Genomic DNA, 22,537 nt, shown 5'->3' with positions numbered 1-22,537 from the left:
GAAGGGCACATGGGTCTTTGTGTTCACAGATATACATTAGGGGTACCTGGCATGTTACATATACAGGGTTGTTCCTTCGAGGGAAGGAATACAAAACCTGTTTTCTGTCCAGAAGGCTGGAGTACAAGTGCTTCCTAGCCTGGTGACCCTTATGCAGTCTGGCACCAGAAGCTCCTCAAGACCCAGTCTCATAAACTTGTTTTTCTCAATCTAAAGATTAAGGAATTTTACTGAAAGTATCACATGTACAAAGAGTTTCAATGTAGTCATGTCTGATCTTTATTTAACTTAACTTACTTTGTTCCTCAAAGAGATTTAGGGATGCTTTGTTCTATATTTGTGATTTAGTTGATCATCACAAGAACAGTTTTCACCAATTTGTGCTGTGTTTAAATGAGCCTAAAGCAAACCAGTATCATTCCTGAATATATGGTGAAGTATGGGTGATTCCTGAAGTTCGACCCAACACTGGCAACTGAGTTGTGGTGTGCCAAACTGCCTGCTCACCTCTCTAGCCTATGCAGGCCACAGAGAGATCAACACACACATACAATGGTAAATGATCCAAACTTAGGTCAAGTATATTTAGCTACCTCTTTCCTTCAATCTGAAATAATATCTCAATTTCTTTCAATTTAATGAAACACATAAACGAACCCAATGCCCCCCCCGGGGGGGGGAAGGGGGGGCTAGAGTTGGACACTGTTCAAAGTGTTTAAACTTTTATGATTAATAGTAAGCTCTTAGTATAGTCCTTTTGACATTAATTCTCCTATAAATAAGCATAATAAAGGGATGGGGGTATTGATGCCCCTAAATAAAAGCTATTGGACTCTTCTATTGGTGAGCTGGCCGACTGAACAAAAGAGAATGTCAAATAGCCAGACAAACTCCTTTTTGCTTGTAGGAAGCACCTGAGTAACTGCAGCAGCAACACAGTTCCTAAAGCAGTGGCTCTCAGCCTTCCTTAATGCCGTGACCTTTAATACAGTGATGACTTCCACCCGTAAAATCATTTCTGCTGCTACCTCATCTTATAACGTAATTTTCCTACTGTTACAAATTGTAATAAAAATATTTTCTGTAATGAAATAAAAAAGTTTCTGATGATTTACAGTGACCCTGTGGATTCAGCCCCCAAAGGGTTCTCAATCCCACAGGTTAAGAATCACTGTCCTAAATGTGTCATCTAGGATATTTCAGTTTACACCGGTCTCTCTATCATTACAACTCACAGAAAACTCTAGATGATACTGTAGCTTTTCCATTCTAGCCAAAGGGGCAGTACTTTCGCTGGTGTACTAGCAAAGAACACTGGGACATGTACAAAAGGGAGCAGTACCCTAAGTGCTATAAAAACAACCCTTTAAGTTACATGAAAGCCTACTGTAGTTACTGTAAATTCCCAATTTCTGACTATATACACAGACTATGTGGCACATCTGATGAGCTGGATGTCTCTTCCTAGGGTACAATATTAGGCTCCACCCCCAAATAAGAAAAAACTTCTCAGTTTGTCTTGCTAACTCTAGCTAGAAATAGGTCAAGAGAAGCAGTAGTAACCACAGAATAGACTGTTGTAACAAAAACAAAAAGCTGAGATGTGACACCCAAGGCAAAAAACAAAAGCAGAACTTGAGAAAGCACAGGACAGTGGACCAGTGGACATCCAGGGACACTCGTGGCTTGTTAGTGGAAGAGAAGGCACCACAGAAACGGCAAGTTCAAAAGGTGCAGCCGGGAGAATGCTAACAGAGCTGCAGCAGCTGAAGAGTGAGTGACAAGGCCAACAGCAGCTGCTGAGACATTGACAACAGTCTTTAATAGTAACTTCTTTTAGCTGGTTTCGCAAAGTTTCTCATTAAAATTTTGTAATTTAGAAAGTATTCTTCCAAAAAAATATATAAATAGCTCCGTACCCAAATATGAGACTACCTGTGTCCAACCTCCTGGCTGGAATAGTGAGTTCTTCCCCACAACTAACAGTTGACCTTCTTCAACAATGTTTTTAAAGAATTTTTTTAATTATTTAATGTGTCTGTGTAAAGTACATATGGAGGACAGAGGGCAACTTGCAGGAGTTAGTTCTCTATTAGCACTTTGCAGATCCCAGATTTTGAACTCATGATCTCAGGCTTGGCCATGGCAAGTGCCTTTACCTACTGTGTCTCACCAGCCTATCCAGAATAAATTTTAATAAAAAAATTTGACAAGTTCTTCTTTATGGGAATTTTCTTTAAAAACATACACATAGAAAAGTGGGCAAATTAAAAATGTCTACATTCTATCTTTCTTTACTCAAATGATTCTGCAAATAGATTAAGAAAGGTAAAATACAATGGAAAAAAAAAAGCACTTTCACTGCAATTTTAAAATTTAATATCAACTCCCAAAAATTTAGAGTACAGAAACATTTCTGTACCATTTCAGTTGCCAATGTTATTTCAAGGACACAATATACTGAATATAAGTTATTAGAGAGCAGATTTTCTTATTCACTGAACATATTTTTATTCACCAGTTATCAATATTATATATCAAACAAGTATCAGCCACTTATAACCACAAATGGTGGTTAACGACATTATTTAAGATGTGCTTTTTCAATATCCTATTATGCTTTTGCTAAGGTCAACAGTTTCAAGTATATACATAGGAAGAAGAGATAGCTGGATAGAGATGGAGAGGAGCCTGAAGGAAAGGAGGTTCAGTGACAGGCCCAAATTGGGATCCAGCTCAAAGGGAGGCTCCAAGGCCTGGCACTATTACTGATTCTATGGCGTAGTTACAGACAGAAACCTAGCATGGCTGCCTCCAAGAGGCCCAACAAGCAGTTGAAAGACTCAGAAGTGAATACTTACACACAACAAATGGACAGAAGACAGGTACTCCTGTGGTTGAATTAGGAAAAAGCTGGGAGAAGCTGAGGAGGAGGGCAACCCCATAGGAAGTCTCAACTAACCTGAACCCATGGGATTTCTCAAGACACTGAGCCACCAACCAAGCAGCATACAACAGTTGATATGAGGCCCTGACACATAACAGCAGAGGACTGCCTGGTCTGGCCTCAGTGAGAAAAGACCCACCTAACCCTCAAGAGATTTGAGGCTCCAGGGAGTGGGGAGGTCCAGTGGGTTGGGAATATCCTCTTGGGGAGGAGGCATGGGATGAGGAACAGTCAGAGGGCAAGCTAGGAGGGGGATAAGGACTGGACTATAAAAACAGATAAAAGAATAATAATAAAAAAATTATTTGGCCCACACTGAAATATAACTAAATGTAACTAATCTATTTTCCATAGCAAAACCATGTAAATTCATATAGAGAAAATCAAAGAACTAGAACATGATGTTGGATTTCTTAAAGATGGATATGTATGCCTCATGGACAGATGAAGAAGTTTGAGAAGAAATGGAAGAAGAGACTATAAAAATTAAAAGATTTTAAAAAATGGTTTAAAAAAACCAACCTTTGAACATGTTAAAAATATACACACTAAAATTAAAACACACACACACACACAAGAAGTTACCTTGCTAATGGTGTCTGTTCACAGCAGTAAAACCCTAGGTAGATACTCTGGTTCATTAGATATATGTAAGTAAGAATCGCTCAGACATCTGAAGATGAATCTGTAATCTTCCTGGGGAATAGCTGGGGTTATTTTCCTGAGACATTGTCTTAATTAGGGTTTCGATTGCTATGACAAAACAATATAACCAAAAGGCAAGTTAGGAGGAAATCATCTATTTGGCTTCCACACCACTGTTCATCACAGAAGGAAGTAAGAACAGGAACTCACACAAGGCAGCAACCTGGAGTCAGGAGCTGACACAGAGGCCATGGAGGGGTGCAGCTTACTGGCTTGTTAGTCAGCCTTGTTTAGCCTGCTTTCTTATAAAACCCAAGACTACCTACCATCCCCGGGATGGAACCACCTACAATGGGCTGAGCCCTTACCAACTGACGACCAACTGAGAAAACTCCTTACATCTGGACCCTATGAATACATTTTCTCACTGAGGTTCCTTCCTCTCTGATGCCTTCAGTTTGTGTCAAGTTAACAAAAAACCAGACAGTACATTCATCTGAGGAATGTCAGCCTAAGTCCTAAGACTGCATATGAATCAAAACAGTGGGGATTATAATCAGATATGATTGTGTATCAGTCAAATCACCAAGTTATAATCATTATACCGAATCTTGTGTCTGTTTAGAGATCATACAATTTTATTGCATTTCATATTTCACACAAGAATGTGGCAGCCATGACTTGAGAAAGCATATTGGTATCATTTTCCAAAACCACATACTGTGTGTCTTAAATACATTATGAAAATTAGTTATTTCAAACCATTTGAACTTTCATCACTACTGTGTTGATTGCAGTGACCTTGCTGTTGATATTGATATTGTTATTAGAACTAGAAGCCTACAAGATGACAAAGTTGAAACACACCATCTGTACCCTGACATCACCTTTTGTCTTCTCTTTACAAAGTACTAATTTCCTGAGATGCAGTAATACTGAAATTAAGGTAGTTAACAACCCTACACGAACTTAAGAGGCATAAGTCACTTATTTAAAATCAAAAGAGGGTTTTTTTTACCCCATCTTTATAAATGGCACAGGGTTATGAATTCCTGTTTTCTTTTTCTCTTTCTCTTTCTCTTTCCTTTCCTTTCCTTTCCTTTCCTTTCCTTTCCTTTCCTTTCCTTTCCTTTCCTTTCCTTTCCTTTCCTTTCCTTTCCTTTCCTTTCTTTTCTTTTCTTTTCTTTTCTTTTCTATTTTTTTCTTTTAAGGCAAAGTTTCACTGTGCAGCTGTGGCTGGTCTGGAACTCACTATATAAACCAGACTGGACTTAAACTCTGAGATCTGCCACTTTGAGTGCATAGATTAAAGGCATTAGATCATCTCACCAAATTAAAAGTTCTAAATGATTGTGTACAGTAAAAGATATGTCAAAACCTAGAAAGGCAAAAGGGCAGACCTCTTGACCTCTTGCGCCAAAGAGTTTAATCAAGTTTGGATGCAAAGAATATATTCTTGAGGAAGTTTAAAAGTACTGCTGAAGCGAACAATCAAGTAAACAAGCAAGCTGGCCTTAATGATGGTATGGAGAGATACAGCACTGAACTAACTAAAGCAGCTGCAACAGTCCACTGAGACAAAACCTAACCCCTAATAAGGAGCCCAACTCTCTTCAAATGCAAAAGGTGTAAGGAGCAGTAAAACAATTTGAATCTAATAAGGAAGGGTTAAGAAGGTTTAAGGCAAGGTGACAATCACAGGCTGGGAAGATCGTTCAGTTTGTAAAATGCTTACATGGTAAACATGAAGAGCTGACTTTGAGCCCTAGAATTTGTTATAACATAAGTAAATAAATATTAAAAGGCAAGGATGGCAGTATGAGCATTTCACATAAGTAGGAATGTGGGGACAGGAAGATTACCAGGGTTTGCTGGCCAGTCATACAGCTTAAATTAATCAGCAGGTTTAGGACCCAAGGAACTACACTGGACCTCAAACCTCTACTTATTAGCGAGCACATATGCACTTGCACATTCATTTATATCCATACCATACAAACACACAAGTACACACACAGATGTCATCCCACAACAAAAAAAGCACATTAGTGAAAGGAGTTCTAATGAAAACCTTCAATAAGTTATCTCAAAACACCTAAGTAAAATAATCAAGAAAGATGGTTATACTAAGTAATAAATTTTTCCCTTTTTTCAGGTGTGTGTGTGTGTGTGTGTGTGTGTGTGTGTGAGAGAGAGAGAGAGAGAGAGAGAGAGAGAGAGAGAGAGAGAGAGAGAGAGATTCATGTTTGTATGGGGGGAGGGACCTACACAATTAGAGGACCATCAGTGTACGCAAGCATAGAGGCCTGAGATTTTAGCAATCATGCTAATAACATGAGCATAACTCTCCTCCAAGACTCAGAGGCAACCCAATGCCAGTCAGCATGTTCCTTCTTAACAACTATTTATACTCCTGTAAAGCAGAAATCCCCTTCAGTGTGGCTAACAATTTCAATTCCCAAAAGTTGATTTCCTAAAATCAATACTACTCATACCATTCCTGCACATTCTCATTTAACAATACCTAGCTGAAATGGGACTCAGCTCCTTTGCCAATGCAACAGACCCAACTGTAAAAGATGTTTGTTCCTTTACCTTCTCATATGACCATATGACTGCTTACTCAGGTTTATTCTGAAATAAACCTGCCCCTACCAAACAGCCACTTTTTTTTTCCCCAATCTTAAAATCCCAAATTCCACCACTACTTTATTCAAAAAGGTCTCTCTCAATCAAACACAGACAATGCAGTTATAGCTATTGCCAACTTACGGCTGGGGTACCCTATCTGACTTCTGAAACTGAAATTACAAGCAGGCCACCAAGCTCACCTGACAGTTACATTATGCTAAGAATCTAAGCCCCAGTCCTCATACCTGTGTGTCAACCCCTTTAACCACCGTACCATCCTACAGTCAGTAAATAATTGGTTTGTACTGTTGATTAAACAGCCTCACATAGGAGTAAGATGCCATCTAAAACTTTCAAAGCTAGAGGGGATGTCTGCATTCAAAAGTTAAAGACTGATACAAATCATAACTTTGAGAGGAAGTTGATGCTTAATTCCCATTCTGAATCATGAGGCCCCTCAAAGTTATACTAAAACAACTCTGACTACGATGTACAAACAGAGCAATGCCTGAATGACAAGCATGTCTGTTTACAATCTGGTTAACTGTCTTAGTGCAGAGAACAGACACCATGATCAATGCAAGTCTTATAAAAGACAACATTTAACTGGGGTTGGATTACAGGTTCAGTCCAGTATCATCAAGGTGGGGACATGGCATCCAGGCAGGCATGGTGCAGGAGAAGCTGAGAGTTCTACATCTTTATCTGAAGGCTGCTAGTAGAAAACTACTAAATTCCAGACAGATAGGATGAGGGTCTTAAGCCCATATCCACAGTTACACACCTATCCAACAAGGCCGCACCTCCTAATAGTGCCACTCCCTGGGCCAAGCATATACAAACTATCATATTTACTGAGTATTTCATACCCACAGTTCAGATCAGCGGGCAGTGAACATTCCTTTCAAAATTACTGCTGCTATCTGACAACTACCTGTTCATCTTAGAGCTATGACAGAGACGTATATAACGAGATTAATTTCATGCCTGCTAAAGTAACATTCATTCACCAACCTATATGATTCAGGAACTATTTTAGCTTTACAACCTTTCGATTAAAGAAATAATGAGGCAAAACTACCACAGACAGTAATCCTGCTGACAGATCTAGACAAAATAAACTGAAAACCTTCACACTGTAAGGGACATTTGTCACTTGTGTTAGGAGATCAAAATATCAGGATTAGACTAAGTCTTAAATTAGGTGAAGCCAATTTTCAATAATGACTTTGGGACCCTAAAGACTACAATGGGAAAAATATCACTTATGAGGCAAAACTAATGATGAGAACTGAAGTTACAAATAAGACCTATGTGGTGTAAACCACTGGCAAAGTCTGGAACTTTGCTTTACTATAGTTCCACAGTACACCATGAATGGATGAGGGCCTGCTTCTTAAAAACAAGCAAAGAAAGACATTTCGAGAGATGGAATCAACTCCCAGTAGGGTTGCTAAAAACAGTAACGGCACATGCAAGAACAAGATTGATAACCTGGGTATAATCCCCAGAACCCCCACATAAAGGTGGAAAAAGATAATTGACTCCCTAAGATTTTCCTCTAATTTCCAATGTGCCATGTGCACACACACTTGCATATGCATCCACACAAACACATAGCTATGAACAAAAAACTCTTAATTTAGAAGAAAATAATGATAAACTGGGCATTAAAAATACAGAGAAGTCGTCCATAAAATAGTTGATGTCAAGAAAATTACTGAAACCACTCACATAATTAGCAGCTGATACCTTAATTAGTCAGTAGTCAGCAACATAGAATCAAATACCTCTTTAATCAAAAACATAATCACCAATGACTCAAGTGACCATTGCATTCCATATAACGATTTCTCCAGGTATAGACATAGCTATAGTAGTGAAAACATAATCTTTAAAGATATCAGAAAAAAAACTTCTGTTTCCACTTGAGTGGAAGATTCATTTTACTGCAAGTGTTATAGCAGAACCCATAATAACTGTGACTATGGCTATATTATTAACACAGACATAAAATAAAAATTAAGTAGGACAATTGCAAGTTAAGATTATTAAAATGAAAATAATAATTTAGGAAAAATAGCATATTATACACATTATGATATGGTTCTGAAAATAACAATTAACAATCTGTTAACAGGGGCTAGAGAGACAGCTCAGTGGTTAAGACCACTGGCTAATCTTCCAAAGCATCCAGGTTCAATTCCCAGAACCCACATGTAACTCCAGGTCCAGAGAATCTAACACACTCACACACAGAATACAAGTCGGCAGAATATCAATATGCATAAAATAAAAACAAAAAGAAATATTGTTACAAAAATGAAAAGAAACATTGTTAACAAAAAGTAATTTGTTAACATGTTGCTCCTAACAAAAGTACTGGTACTGTCTGCTTTCAAAATCAGAAGATGGCCTAGTCGGCCATCAGTGGAAAGAGAGGCCCATTGGTTGTGTAAACTTTATATGCCTCAGTACAGGGGAACGCCAGGGCCAAGAAGTGGGAGTGGGTGGTTGGGGGAGCGTGTGGGGGACTTTTGGCATAGCACTGGAAATGTGAATGAAATAAATACCCAATTAAAAAAAAAAAAAACTCAGATAAATTCCTAGAAACATAAAATGTACCAAGATCAAATCACAGAGAAATAAAAAATTTCAATGAACTAGCAACAAGTAATATGATATGTAATGGTGGCACAAGCGATAACTGTAGTTAGTACTTGGGAGATGAAAGAGGCAAGATTTCAAGTTCAAAATCATCCTCATTGAGAACCTGTTCCAAAAAGTAGGATAGCAAAATAATAAGTAAATAAATGTATTATGTAGTGCATGCATGTGGTGCACACTTTTAATCCTAGCACTCAGGAGGCAAAGCAGGTGAATCTGAGTTCAAGGTCAGCCTGATAGAGCATGTTCCAGGGTGGCCAGGACTACAGAGAGAAGCCCTGGGGGGGGGGGGGGGGGTTAAACAAATAAATGTCAAGAAGAAAGGGGAGGGGGAAGGAAAAAAAAATCTTTTAACAAAGAAAAACCACTTGGTTTGACAAATCCAACCAAACAGAAAAAATAAAATAAATTTACTTCCAAGAATCAAGCAATATATAAGGTATTCAATAAACTTAACACATGACAACAAAAGAACTAAGGGCAAACAAAAGTAGGATCATTTTAATAGATATAAATCATTTGACATGATTCAAAATGTCCTGAAACTAATTCCCAACAAATTACTTACAAAAGAAATGTGCTTCAGTATAAATAAAACCACATGAGACAAACCCACTTACTTAGTAGAAAACCCACATACTGAAACAGAAAAAAGTTGGAAAGCTTTCTCTAAATATAGAGTAAGACAAATATGGCAACTTTTCACAGGGTGTGTTCAACATAGTACAACAAATCCTAGTCAAACCCATAGAAGTGAAATAAAAATGATACAATTAAAACTCAGGAATGTGACAGTACATTGAAAATACAAATCAACATACAAGATTAGAACTAAAAGAGAAATTAATATACAAACTCCAGCAACAGTCACATATACCAAGAAAGAATGGTTTGGGGGGTGGGGGCGGGGAGGACGAGCAGACAGGTGTGTTGTTTTATGCTTGTTATTCCAGTACTTGAGAGGCAGAGGGAGAAAAGGCCTAGGTTTCACATGACTGTCTCAGAAACATAAAAGGGGGAGCTGGAAAAACAGCCTCATTGGTAAGATACCTGCCATGGAAACGTAAGGAGAAATTAGATGCACAGCACTCTATACAAAAATTACGTATAATGGCACAAGGGCATGCAACCCCTGTGAGAGGAAGGTAAATAATAACAGAACAATAATGCTCACTGGCCAACCAATGTAGCTGAATTGTTGAGCTTCATGTCTAAGTGAGAGACCCTGTATCAAAATACAAAAAAAGTGGAAGCCATGCACTGTAGCACACCACTTCAATTTTAGCACTTGAGAGGCAGAAGCAGGGAGATTTCTGAGCCCGGTTTACAAAATGAGTTCCAGGACTCCTAGGGATACATAGAGAAATCCTGTCTGGCAAGACCAAAGAGAGGAAAAAAAAAAAAAAGGAAACTACAAAGGAAAGATATTCAACATCAACCTCTGGACTTCATATTAATTTATTCTGCACTTCCTCAAACTGCACCCTCAAACACCCAAGCCACGTAACACCTCAGATAACCAGATGTTGAGAGGCAAGAACAAGAATATGAAGCCAATATAATTTGCCACCATCAGAACCAAGTTTTCCCAACACAGCAAGCTCTGGATACGCTAACAGACCTAAAGAGAAAAGTTCTAACCTAAAATCCCGTCTTGTGAAGATGATTGAGACCTTTAAGGAGAAACACAGGAAAACACAAATAGCCAGAAACCCTAAAAGAGGAAATGAACAAATCCCTTAAAGAAATACAGGAAAACACAATAAAACAGATAAAGAAATTGAACAAAACGATCCAGGACTTAAAAATGGAAACAGATACAATAAAGAAATCACAAGTGGAGGCAACCCTGGAGATGGAAAACCTATGAAAGATACAGGGGCTACAGTTGCAAGCATCTCCAACAGGATACAAGAGACAGAAGAACCTTAGGCACAGAAGATACCATAGAATATATTGACACAAGGATCAAAGAAAATACAAAGTGTAAAAAAAAAAGCTCCTGAGCAAAACATCCAAGAAATTCAGTTATCAAAAGAAATGGGGAAGGACACTTCACACTCACCAAAGAGAAAATCCACTGACATGAAGCATCAGTTTTCAACATCTATGCACCAAATGCAAGGGCAACCACATTCATATTGAAACTTTACTAAAGCCCAAAACACACATTGAACCTCTCACAATAATAGTGGGATACTTCACCACCTCCACTCTCATCAATGGATAGGTCACTGAAACAGAAACTAAACAGAGACACAGTGAAACTAACAGTAGTTATGAGCCAAATGGATCTAACAGGTATCTACAGGACATTTCACACTAAAACAAAAGAATATACCTTATTCTCAGCACCTCATGATACCTTCTCCAAAACTGACCATATAATCTGAAACAAAACAGGCCTCAAGAGATACAAGAAGATTGAAATGATCCCATGCATTCTATCAGATCACCACAGAGTATGGCTGGACTTCAACAACAACAAGAACAACAGAAAGTAAACATATTCATGAAAACTGAACAACTCCACTCAATGATAACTTGGTCAGGGAACAAATAAAAAAACTTCAATGAAAATAAAAGCACAGCATACCCAAACTCATGGGACACAATGAAAACAGTGTTAAGAGGAAAATTCATAGCACTAAGTGCCTTCATAAAGAAATTGGAGAGCCAATCAAACGCCCAGAGTTCCCAGGGACTAAACCACCAACCAAAGAGTACTACACACAGAGGCCAATGGCTCCAGTGGTATATGTAGCAAAGGATAGCCTTACCTGGCATCAATGGGAGGACAGGCCCTAGGCTGTGAGAAGGCTCAATTCCCTAGTGTAAGTAGGGGAATGCCAAGCAGTGAGGTAGGAGTGAGAGGGGGGCGGGGGGGGGGGGNGGAACCCTCATAGAAGCAGGGGGAGGAGGGATTGGATAGGGGGTTTGCGGAGGGGAAACCGGAAATGGGGATTACATTTGAAATGTAAATAAATAAAATATCCAATTAAAAAAAAAAAGAGGGAGAGATGAATCTAGTTGTGGAGAACTTAAAATTATACAGAGAAATGTGGAGGATTTCTCATTGCAGACATAATAAACAGTACTTGAGACAATTTCCATTCCTAAAAAAGGAAAGAAATTGGAGAGATCCTACTTTAGCAACTTAACATCACACCGGAAAGCTCAAAAACAAAATGAGGCAAACATACCCAAGTTGAGAAGAGGGCAGGAAATAGTCAAACTCAAAGATCAACAAAGAGAATGATACAAAGAGTTGTTACAAAGCCAAGAACTGGATCTTTGAGAAAATCAACAACAGAGATAAGCTCTTAACCAAACTAACTAAAGGTCACAAAGACAGTATCCAAAATAAAATCAGAAATGAAAAGGGAGACATAACAAAGCATGGGAATTAAAAAAAAAAAAAAATCATTGGATCTTACCACAACAGCCTGTACTGGACAAAACTGGAAAATCTAGATGAAATAGATGTTTTTCTAGACAGACACCACATACCCAAATTAAACCACGATCAGGTAAACTATCTAAACAGTGCCATTAACCCTACGGAAATAGAAGCAGTCATTAAAACACTCCCAACCAAAAATAGCCCAGAGCCAGATGGTTTTAGTGCAGAATTCTAACAGATCTTAAAAGAAGACCTAATACCAATACTCTTCAAACTATTCCACAAAATAGAAACAGAAGGAACACTACCTAATTCATTCTATGAAGTCACAGTTACTCTGATACCTAAACCACACAAAGACCCAACAAAGAAAGCAAACCAACTTCACTCATGAATAACAATGCAAAAATACTCAATAAAATCCTTGCAAACCAAATCCAAGAACACATCAAAACCAGCATTCACCACAAACAAGTAGGCTTCATCCCAGGGATGCAGGGATGGGTCGATATACTAAAATCCATCAACATAATCCACTATATAAACAAACTCAAAAGGTCACATGATCATTTCATTAGATGCAGAAAAGACTTTGACAAAATACAACACCCCATGATATTAAAAGACTTAGAAAGATCAGGAATTCAAGGCACATACCTAAACATAATAATGCAATATACAGCAAACTAACATCCAACATCCAATTAAACAGCCAACATCCAACAGCCAATTAAATGGAGAAAAACCTGAAGCAATCCCATTAAAAATCAGGGACAAGACAAGTCTCCCCACTTCTCCCTATCTATTCAATAAAAAAAGTTCTACCTAGAGCAATTAGACAACAAAGGGAAATCAAGGGGACACAAATTAGAAAGGAAAAAGTCAAAGGTATCATTATTTGTAGATGATATGATAGTATACATAAGTAACCCAAAAAAATCTATCAGAAAACTTCTACAGCTGATAAGTTCAGCAGAGTGGCTGGATATAAAATTAACTCAAACAAATCAGTAGCCTTCCACTGTACAAGAGATAAATGGGCTGAGAAAGAAATTAGGGAAACAATACCCTTTACAATAGTCACAAACAATATAAAATATCTTGGTGTAACTCTAACCAAGCAAGTGAAGAATCTGTATGACAAAAAACTTAAGTTCCTGAAGAAAGAAATCGAAAACCTCAGAAGATGGAAAGATCTCCCATGTTCATGGATTGATACGTTTAACATAGTAAAAATGGCCATCTTACCAAAAGCAATCTACAGATTCAATGCAATTCCCATCAAAATTTCAAGACAATTCTTCGAACAATGGAAAGAGCAATTCTCAACTTCATATGGAAAAAATGAAAAATCCAGGATAACGAAAACAATTCTCAACAATAAAAGAATGGCCAGGAGAATCACCATCCCTGACCTCAAGCTTTACTACAGAGCAATAGTGATAAAAACAGGATGGTATTGGTACAAAGACAGACAGGCTGATCAATGGAATAGAATTAAAGACCCAGAATTAAACCCACACAGATATGGACACTTGATCTTTGACAAAAAAGCCAAAACCATACACTGGAAAAAAGAAAGCCCTTCAACAAATGGTGCTTGTTTAACCTGCAGTATGCATGCAGAAGAATGCAAACTGACCCATATTTATCACCTTGTACAAAGCTCATGTCCAAGTGGATCAAGGATCGAGACATAAAACCGGATACACTGAATCTAATAGAAAGAAAGTGGGAAACAGCCTCAAAGGCAAAACTTCCTGAACCAATGGCTCAGGCTCTAAAGTCAACAATTTATAATATTCAAAGAACTCAAGAAGTTAGTCTACCAAAAACAAACAAACAAAAAAACCACCAATTTCAAAATGGGTTAGAGAGCTAAATAGAGAATTCTCAACAGGGGAATCTCAAGTGGCAGAGAAGCACTTAAAGAAATGTTCAACACCTTTAGTCATCAGGGAAATGCAAATCAAAACAACCCTGAGATTCCACCTTCCACCAATCAGAATGGCTTAGATCAAAAAGTCAAGTGATGGAAGATGCTGGCAAGAAAAGAGGAACACTCCTCCATTGCAGGTGGGATTGCAAACTGGTACAGTCACTCTAGAAATCAATCTGGCAGTTCCACAGAAAATTGGAAATGGTTATTATACCTGAAGACCCAGCTCTACCATTCCTGGGCATATACCCAAAAGATGCTCCAGCATATAACAAGGGCACATGTTTTGATATGTTTGTAGCAGCCGTATTTGTAATAGCCAGAATTTGGAAACAACCCAGATGTCCCTGAACCGAATAATGAATACAGAAACTGTGGTTCATTTACATAATGGAATATGATTCAGCTATAAAAAGGAAGACATCATGAATTTTGCAGGAAAATGGATAGAACTAGAAAGTATCATCCTGAGTAAGGTAACCCAGACCCAAATGGACATGCATGGTATGTACTCACTGATTAATGGATATTACAGAAAAAGTACAGAATAGCAGTGATACAACTCACAGACCGTAGGAAGCTTAACAAGAAGGAAAGCTCAAGTATGGATACTTCAATCCCACTTAGAAAGGGAACAAAATAATCACAAGAGGCAGGAAGAGGGAGGGAAGTAGATGGAAGAAGGGAGGCACAGGGGAAAAGGGGACAGAATCAGCTATTGGAGGAGACAAGAGAGAAGCCCAGAACGCCAGGGGAATGAATGGAAATATGCAGCAGTGTAGGGTAGGGGGCAAAAGACCCTCTAGAAAGTCCGAGAGACTTAGGATATGAGAGACTCCCAGGACTCAATAGGGATGACCTTAGCTGAAATGCCCAACAGAGGGGAGACCACCTCCAGTAGCTAGACATAGCCTGCAGTAGATGCACAGGGCCACCCACCCATCTTCAAAATTTTTGACCCAGAATTGTTCCTGTGTAAAGGAAATTCAGGGACAAAAATGGAGCAGAGACTGAAAGAAAGGCCATAAAGTGACTGGCCCAACCTGGAATCCTGCCCTTAATCTTGTAGAAACATGTTGCCACGGGGAAGGGGGATGTGGGTGGGGGTGAGGTGGGGGTAGCAGTCAGAAGGATCATACTCTCAGAAGCAAAGGAAAAGGGGACGGGAGTGAAGAACTCTGGAAGGAGGGACCAGGAAAGGGGGGGCGGGGCAGGGAGGACAACATTTGGAATGTAAATAAATAAATAAATAAAGTAATAAAGAAGGAAAAAAAAGAAACCTGAAGATATTCAATATCCCTATGTATCAGTTAAAAGTGCAAGTTAAATTTATCTTGAGGTTTTGGGATTTTTATACCAATGAGAATGACTAAGAACCAAAAATCAAATGCTGGCAAGGATCTGGGGAAAGATAAACACTTAATCATTGATGGCTGTAATGCAAATTGGTACATCCTACAAAAATTAGTATGAAGGTTCCATGCAAAGATACAACTTGATCTACAATATGATCCATCTATACTGCTGCTAGGCATCCAACAAAAAAAACTATATCCTACTATAAAAATATCTGATCATCCATGTTTATTGCCGCTCTATTCACACTAAGTGGAAACAGATACAGCCATAAACTGATGAGTGGACAATGAAAAGAAGGTACATTTACACAGTGGAATACTATTCAGCAGTTAAGAAAACTGAAATTAAAGACAGAGCTGGAAATAATCATTCTGAGTACAGTGATCCAAACTCAGAAAGATAAATGTTCTGTTTTTTGTTTTTTTTTTTTCTCATTTGCCTTGAATCTTTAAATAATATGTGCTACATCTGGAATACCCATAGAGGTCAAGAAATCAGAAGACGCAAAGGTGAGTGGGTATGCTCAAGACAGGAGAGATGGAACAAAGGGATACAATGTGTTAAAGCAGAGAATAATAGAGAAAGGGTGTATAGTGTAGAGGGGATAGAAGAGAGGAGGAGGATGGAAGGCAGGAGGGAGAACTAACACTAAAGACTTATTGAATTTTTCATATGAAAACCTCCTACTGGCAAAGATTCTTAAATATATAAATTTATATAATTTCTTATATAAATACATATATAGAGTTTCAATGGAATTATCCAAAATGCAGCACAAGTGCCCATACTAGGCACCACAGGATAACAAGTAAAAAGACCAGTGTCAGGAATGGGTTGTCTATTTTGGAGAATTTGGTGAGTACACCCACCCCACAGACCCCCAAACATTACAGGTCAATGTCAATGTTTTTGATCACCCACCAGAACTTGACCATAGGATGTTATTCTGAAGACAGAATATACTTAAGTACTAGAACAAGGAGAAATCAAGCTGGTATTGACCCATAGTTTCATCCCTACTGTCTAGCTTCTACAGTTCTGGAATTTCTCTCCACTACTAGAGGAGAGAAAAAGAATCACCAATCTTATTCAAGTGTGAACCTTAGCTTAAAAAAAAAAAAAAAAAAAAGGCTGGGCATGTTGGCGCACGCCTTTAATCCCAGCACTTGGGAGGCAGAGGCAGGCGAATTTCTGAGTTCGAGCCCAGCCTGGTCTACAGAGTGAGTTCCAAGACAGCCAGGACTACACAGAGAAACCCTGTCTCGAAAAAACAAACAAACAAACAAAAAAACAAAAACAAAAACAAAAACAAAAACAAAGACCCAGACTAGCAAGACATGTCCGCTGATGCAATAATGACACAGACATAGCTCCACCAGTTAAAATCTGTAGCTGGCACCATTATTGAGGCTCTCTAGGGAAGAACCTACTACTAATTAATAAGCTGATAAAAAGACATAGTATTAAGCTGAGCTCTAATCATTTAATATTATCCCCACATACTAGTGTAAACCCTCATCAGAGAAGCTTTCTTTAATTCAGCAGATGGCAATTAACAGGGAGAACCACAACTGATGAAGGTGCAAAGAAACAGAGACTAGAGTGCTCCAGCCCCTCTACCAAGGGCTGAAAGACCATGGCAAAATATGGAGCAAAAGTTTATAAAAATCATATGTGGTGAATGACCACGGGAAACATTGTTTTTCTAGACATAGCAGGGAAGTTGTATATATGAATTAATACCAATTGAGACAGCATGAATAAAACCTGGGCAGGATTTAGCCCAAATGAATCACTCACTCACTCAATCAATCAATCGGTCAGTTGGTCGGTCAGTTGTTCAGTCAGTCAGTCGGTCAGTCAGTGAGTCTACCTACTCACCTAGCATGGAAAATGGAAGTGGGCATGAAGTCTAGCCCCTGGTTAAAAGCTACTTGTAGTGGACAGTTGCTGTGAGGGAGACAGTTTTCATTCTTGGGTAGTCATGCCACCATATAATTAAGACTACTCATCCAAAAGTATACAAGCAGCATAAACTATGTATACTGGGTTTTTGTTTCCCTCCCTCTCCAACCCCCCAAAACAGTGTTTCTCTGTGCAGCCTTGGCTATCCTGGCTCTCTCTGTGTGACCAAGCTGGCTTCAAACTCAGAGATCCACCTACCTTTGCCTGCTGAGCACTGGAATTAAAGGCATGTGTCACCAACACCTAGCTTTGTTCTGGATATTTTTTTTTTTAAGCACAAAGTTGGGTGAGTAGAGAATTGGGGAAGGTTCTGGAAGGATTTGGGAGAAAGGTAAATATGACCAAAATATATCAAATGAAATTCTCAAAGAATTAATGAAAATGAAAAGAAAAATTGAAAAATAATATCTAAAAAATACACTTAAACCAAAAAATGTTTTAAACTTTATAATGAAAATTACAAAATGATGATAAATCAAGATAAAGGGAATACAAAATAGTGGAAATATATCCCACATTCAAAACTGAAACAGCTGAGCAGTGGTGGCACACACATTTAATCCCAGCACTTGGGAGGCAGAGGCAGGCTGATTTCTGAGTCTACAAAGTGAGTTCCAGGACAGCCAGAGCTACACAGAGAAACCCTGTCTCCAAAAATAAATAAATAAATAAATAACTGAAACAAATAATACTGTAGAACTATTTCCAATGCTTCATACAATCAACAAACTACTTATCAAAATACCAGAATTTTTCAAAGAAATACTGTAATTCTAAAAATGGAATGATACCGGAAAAGACTGTGAATAGCCAATGCAATCCTGAAAAAGAAAAGGACAAAGTAGAAGCCTCAAAATACCTAACTTCAAAACACACTATAAAGCTATATAATAAAAGAGCACATTAAGGGCCCCCTCAAAAGTAATATAGACAATGAAACAAATCAAGAGTCCAGAAATAATCGGTTTAGTTACTTTAAAATTATATTTTCCAGGATCGTACATCGGAGAAAAGAGAGTCAACACCTGGATGTATATGCAGAAAGATGAAACAATCTCTAACCAGTTATAAAAACAATGTAACAGATTTAAACGTACAACCAAAACCATTAACCAGGCAAAAAAAAAAAAAAAAAATATATATATATATATAAGAAAGACCTTGCAACAATAATAAAGACTTTTTGGGAAAGATCTCAAACCACATGTAACAAAAGTACAAGAGAACACTGGGATCATGTCAAACTAAAATGCCTCTACACAGCAAAAGGAAGCAATACAAAACAAAAATACATCTCGTCAAATGGGGAAAACCATTTTCTAATTGACTGTAAGGCTAATATATAAATTATATAAGTAATTCAAATGATCCAAATTAAAAATAAACAGAAATAAATTTTTAAAAGAGGATATCAATAGACAAACAATAGGTAAATGAAAATATACTTACTATGACTGACTGATCAATGGGAAATGCCAATCAAAACCACTGAAAGATACCATCTCACTACAATGATGTCTGTTACTAACAAGATGAAAAATGACCGACACAAATGAAGATAAAGAAACTGGATAATTCTCATATACTTTTGAAAGAATATAAATTAGAACACTAACTATAGAGAAAGTATAGAGATTTCTTACAAAATTAAACTAGAAATCCCTATATCTCAGCAATCTCATTACTAGATATGTATATTAGAAGAAAGAGAAATTATATTCAAAACACATCTAACAATATTCCTACACTTAATGCAGAATTACCTGTAATAGGCCAATATACACAATCAACTTAGCAGTCTACTAACAAGGAAATATGGTGTGAATACATAAAGAAGGACAGAAGCCTGGGATTTTGATTTTTGGGGGGGTGGAGGTGGAGACAGGGTTTCTCTGTAGCCTTGGCTGTCCTGGAACTCACTTTGTAGACCAGGCTGGCCTCGAACTCAGAATCCACCTGCCTCTGCCTCCCAAGTGCTGGGATTAAAGGCATGCACCACCACGCCCAGCTTTTTTTTTTTTTTTTTTTGGTTAAGGGATTTTTGATAATAAGAACCAACCTAGAAGACTACTCTATCAAGTGAAAGAAAATCAAGCACAAAATAACACCTACTAAATATCCACAGAAGTTTAAACAAAACCTCAGAATGAGAGAGGAACAATGGTTAACATGGGCTGGGAAGGACATGTGGAGGAATAATACAAAATTTGATTAAATTACAATTAGAAGGATTCAAGTCTAGTATTCTATAACATAGTAGTAAGATGACTATCATTAACAATAAATTTATAATTTAAAATAATTAGAATACACTTTTGAACATGTTTACCATAAATTGTTATGTCTAACATGATAAATACATTAATAGTCTGAATTAGCCACTTTATATTGTATGTATGTATCAAAAACATACTTTAGGGCTCAGTAAAAATCTTCAAGAAACCTGAGGGAACAAGCTAACTAGTTAGTCTAGGATATATATATACAAGCTATAGATTCAACTGAAAAACCCTACCTCAATGAATATGGTGGAAAGCAATAAAGAAGACTCACATATGAATTTTGGGCACAGATGTACCACACAAAAACACAAGCAGAAACAAGCACCAACATACAAATAAACGTATTTGTTCACATATGTACACAAATCACACTCACATACAAAAAGAAAAGTATCACATAAGTATACAAGATTATTATATGCTAACTAACATTTTCAAAAAGAAATTAGAAGGACTGGCAAGAAGTCTCAGTAGGTAAAGGTACTTGCTGTTAAGCCTAACCTCTGAATATCTTTCTTGGAACCCACACAGTAGAGGGAGAGAACAGACTCCTGCAAACTGACCTCTGACCTCCATAGGCATGTTTGTACATATACATAAATGCGTGCACACACCCTAAAAAAATGTAAACTACCAAAAATAATAACAGAAATAATGGAAAATGTAATGAGTAAAATAGTTAAAATTGTATACCAACCAAAATTTGAGACCACTCAAAACAGAGATGCTGTATAGGAAATGTCTTATCATTCTTGAAAATAGGTTTTCTTTGACATGACTCAAATATGATCATTCTGATGACCACAGATTTCCACCAAAACTCTAGTCGTATTTGGTGCAACAAAAACAGGTAATCATTTAGATATACAAAACTTTAAACCAAGAACAGCTCGCTGAGGCTTAGCTGTATACATATCAAAATTAAAATACTACCACAACCTGCTCAAGAGGTGATGAAGGGAAATGATATAAGCAGTCTTTAATCTGAAATCTTTAAATTGGAAAACAAATTTCCAAGAGTCCCAGAAAATCGACGTAACCTGCCTATACTCTCAGCACAACCACATGGTCGCACGAGCAACTAAAAAGATCTCCCACTAATTACAAGTTTCTTCACTCTTCCCTAAATGTTTGTGTAAGGAAAGCTATATGAACAAACACTTCTTCAAATAAGTATTTTAAAGACTACAAAACATGTCTTTCTCCAGTTTTTGCCCTTTAAATAAAGGTCATACAGGAAAAAAAGTATACAAGTAGCAAGTGCAGTCAGATGGAAGCTGACTTCTCCCGTGTTTGGTTTGAAGGGTGACCCTAAAACAGAAATTCTAGGAAAAGGGAAATAACAACCACATTTTGAAAGATCATATTGAATAACTCACTACAAAAGATCTATCCATCAGGCCAGGCTCAGCAGTTAAGAGCACTAACTGCTCTTCCAGAGTTCCTGAGTTCAATTCCCAACAACCACATGGTGCTCACAACCCTCCATAATAGGCTACAATGCCCCCTGTCTACTGTGTCTGAGGACAGCTACAGTATGTACCCATACACATAAAATAAATTAATCTTTGTTTTAATCTACCAATCCTCCTATGTACACAATAAGTGGTCAAACATTGTAGCTGTTTGAATAAGAACAGCCTTCACAGGCTCATATATTTGAATACTGAGCTATCATGGAGTGACACCAGAGAGGGATTAGAAGGTGGTGTCCTGTTGGAAAAATTATATCACTGGTGAAGGGCTTGAGAAGGTCCAGGCCATTCCCAGTGTCTCTCTCTTCTCCTGCTGCCTGAAGATCTAAATGTAGAACTCATAGCTACTTCTCCAGCACCATGTCTCGTATGTGCTACCATGCTCCCTACCATGAAGATAAGGGACTGAGCCTCTGAAACTGTAAGCCAGCCTCAGTTAACTGCTTTCTTATGTAAGAGTCGCCTTGGTCTCTCTTCTTAGCAACAGACCACTAAGACAAATACTATTATAACCTTAAATTATACGAGGTAGATTTTATCTGCTTTAAGAGTATGATGATAGTGACTAAAGGATGTCCCTTACTTCTTTGTTTTTACAATTGTGATACTTTATACTTTTGTTTTCGTTTATTCCAAGCTAATAAGCTAGTTGCTAAGTTTGGTCATAAAACCCTAATTTTCCTCACCTTCCTGTCTTGGACCTAGTAAACAAAGATAAATTAAAACTTCTATTACCATGTGTTGTCTAAAAGAAACTCCTAAGATCCTCCTCTTAACAAAGAAGGGTCTGTCCAGTCTGCAGAGCAGAGTGACATAAAAGTGAGAACAAGAAGAATGCTAACACAAACAAGTCTTAATGAGCTTCCCCCACCAATCTAAAAGCACCATATATCTAATGTTTCCAAAACATGCCAAAAGAAGGACTCAGATTGTAGATAGCTAACTATGATTAAGTTCCTGAAAATGAAACAAATTAATTGGCACAGAAGGTCTTTAACCCTTCTCCCATACCTTGCCCTATGTATGCATTCAGTTGTGATAATTATAACAAACCATTAAAACAGTATCCCTAAATTATGTGAAAGGAGTCTCCCTAAATTCTTTGAGCTGGTCAAATAAATCTATCAAATCCAAGGGGCAGATTGGAAGAATCTTATATAGACAGTTGATTAAAGGCACAGGGAAAACAGAGAGGACTTGCAAATGAAATTAGGGAGGGGGATG

General features: G+C 37.8%; 1 protein-coding gene across 5 annotated transcripts in view; it reads right to left on the bottom strand.

Moving 5' to 3' along the window:
- Positions 1-22,537, bottom strand: part of Stag1 (stromal antigen 1) — a 315,222-nt gene that overhangs the window by 221,250 nt on the left and 71,435 nt on the right. The gene's annotated exons all lie outside the window — the stretch shown is intronic.

The sequence above is a fragment of the Mus caroli genome, chromosome 9, assembly GCF_900094665.2.
Source record: "Mus caroli chromosome 9, CAROLI_EIJ_v1.1, whole genome shotgun sequence".
NCBI classification, from domain to species: domain Eukaryota; kingdom Metazoa; phylum Chordata; class Mammalia; order Rodentia; family Muridae; genus Mus; species Mus caroli.
The sequence above is the reverse complement of the archived record's forward strand: the minus strand, read 5'-3'. Positions and strand labels throughout refer to the sequence as shown.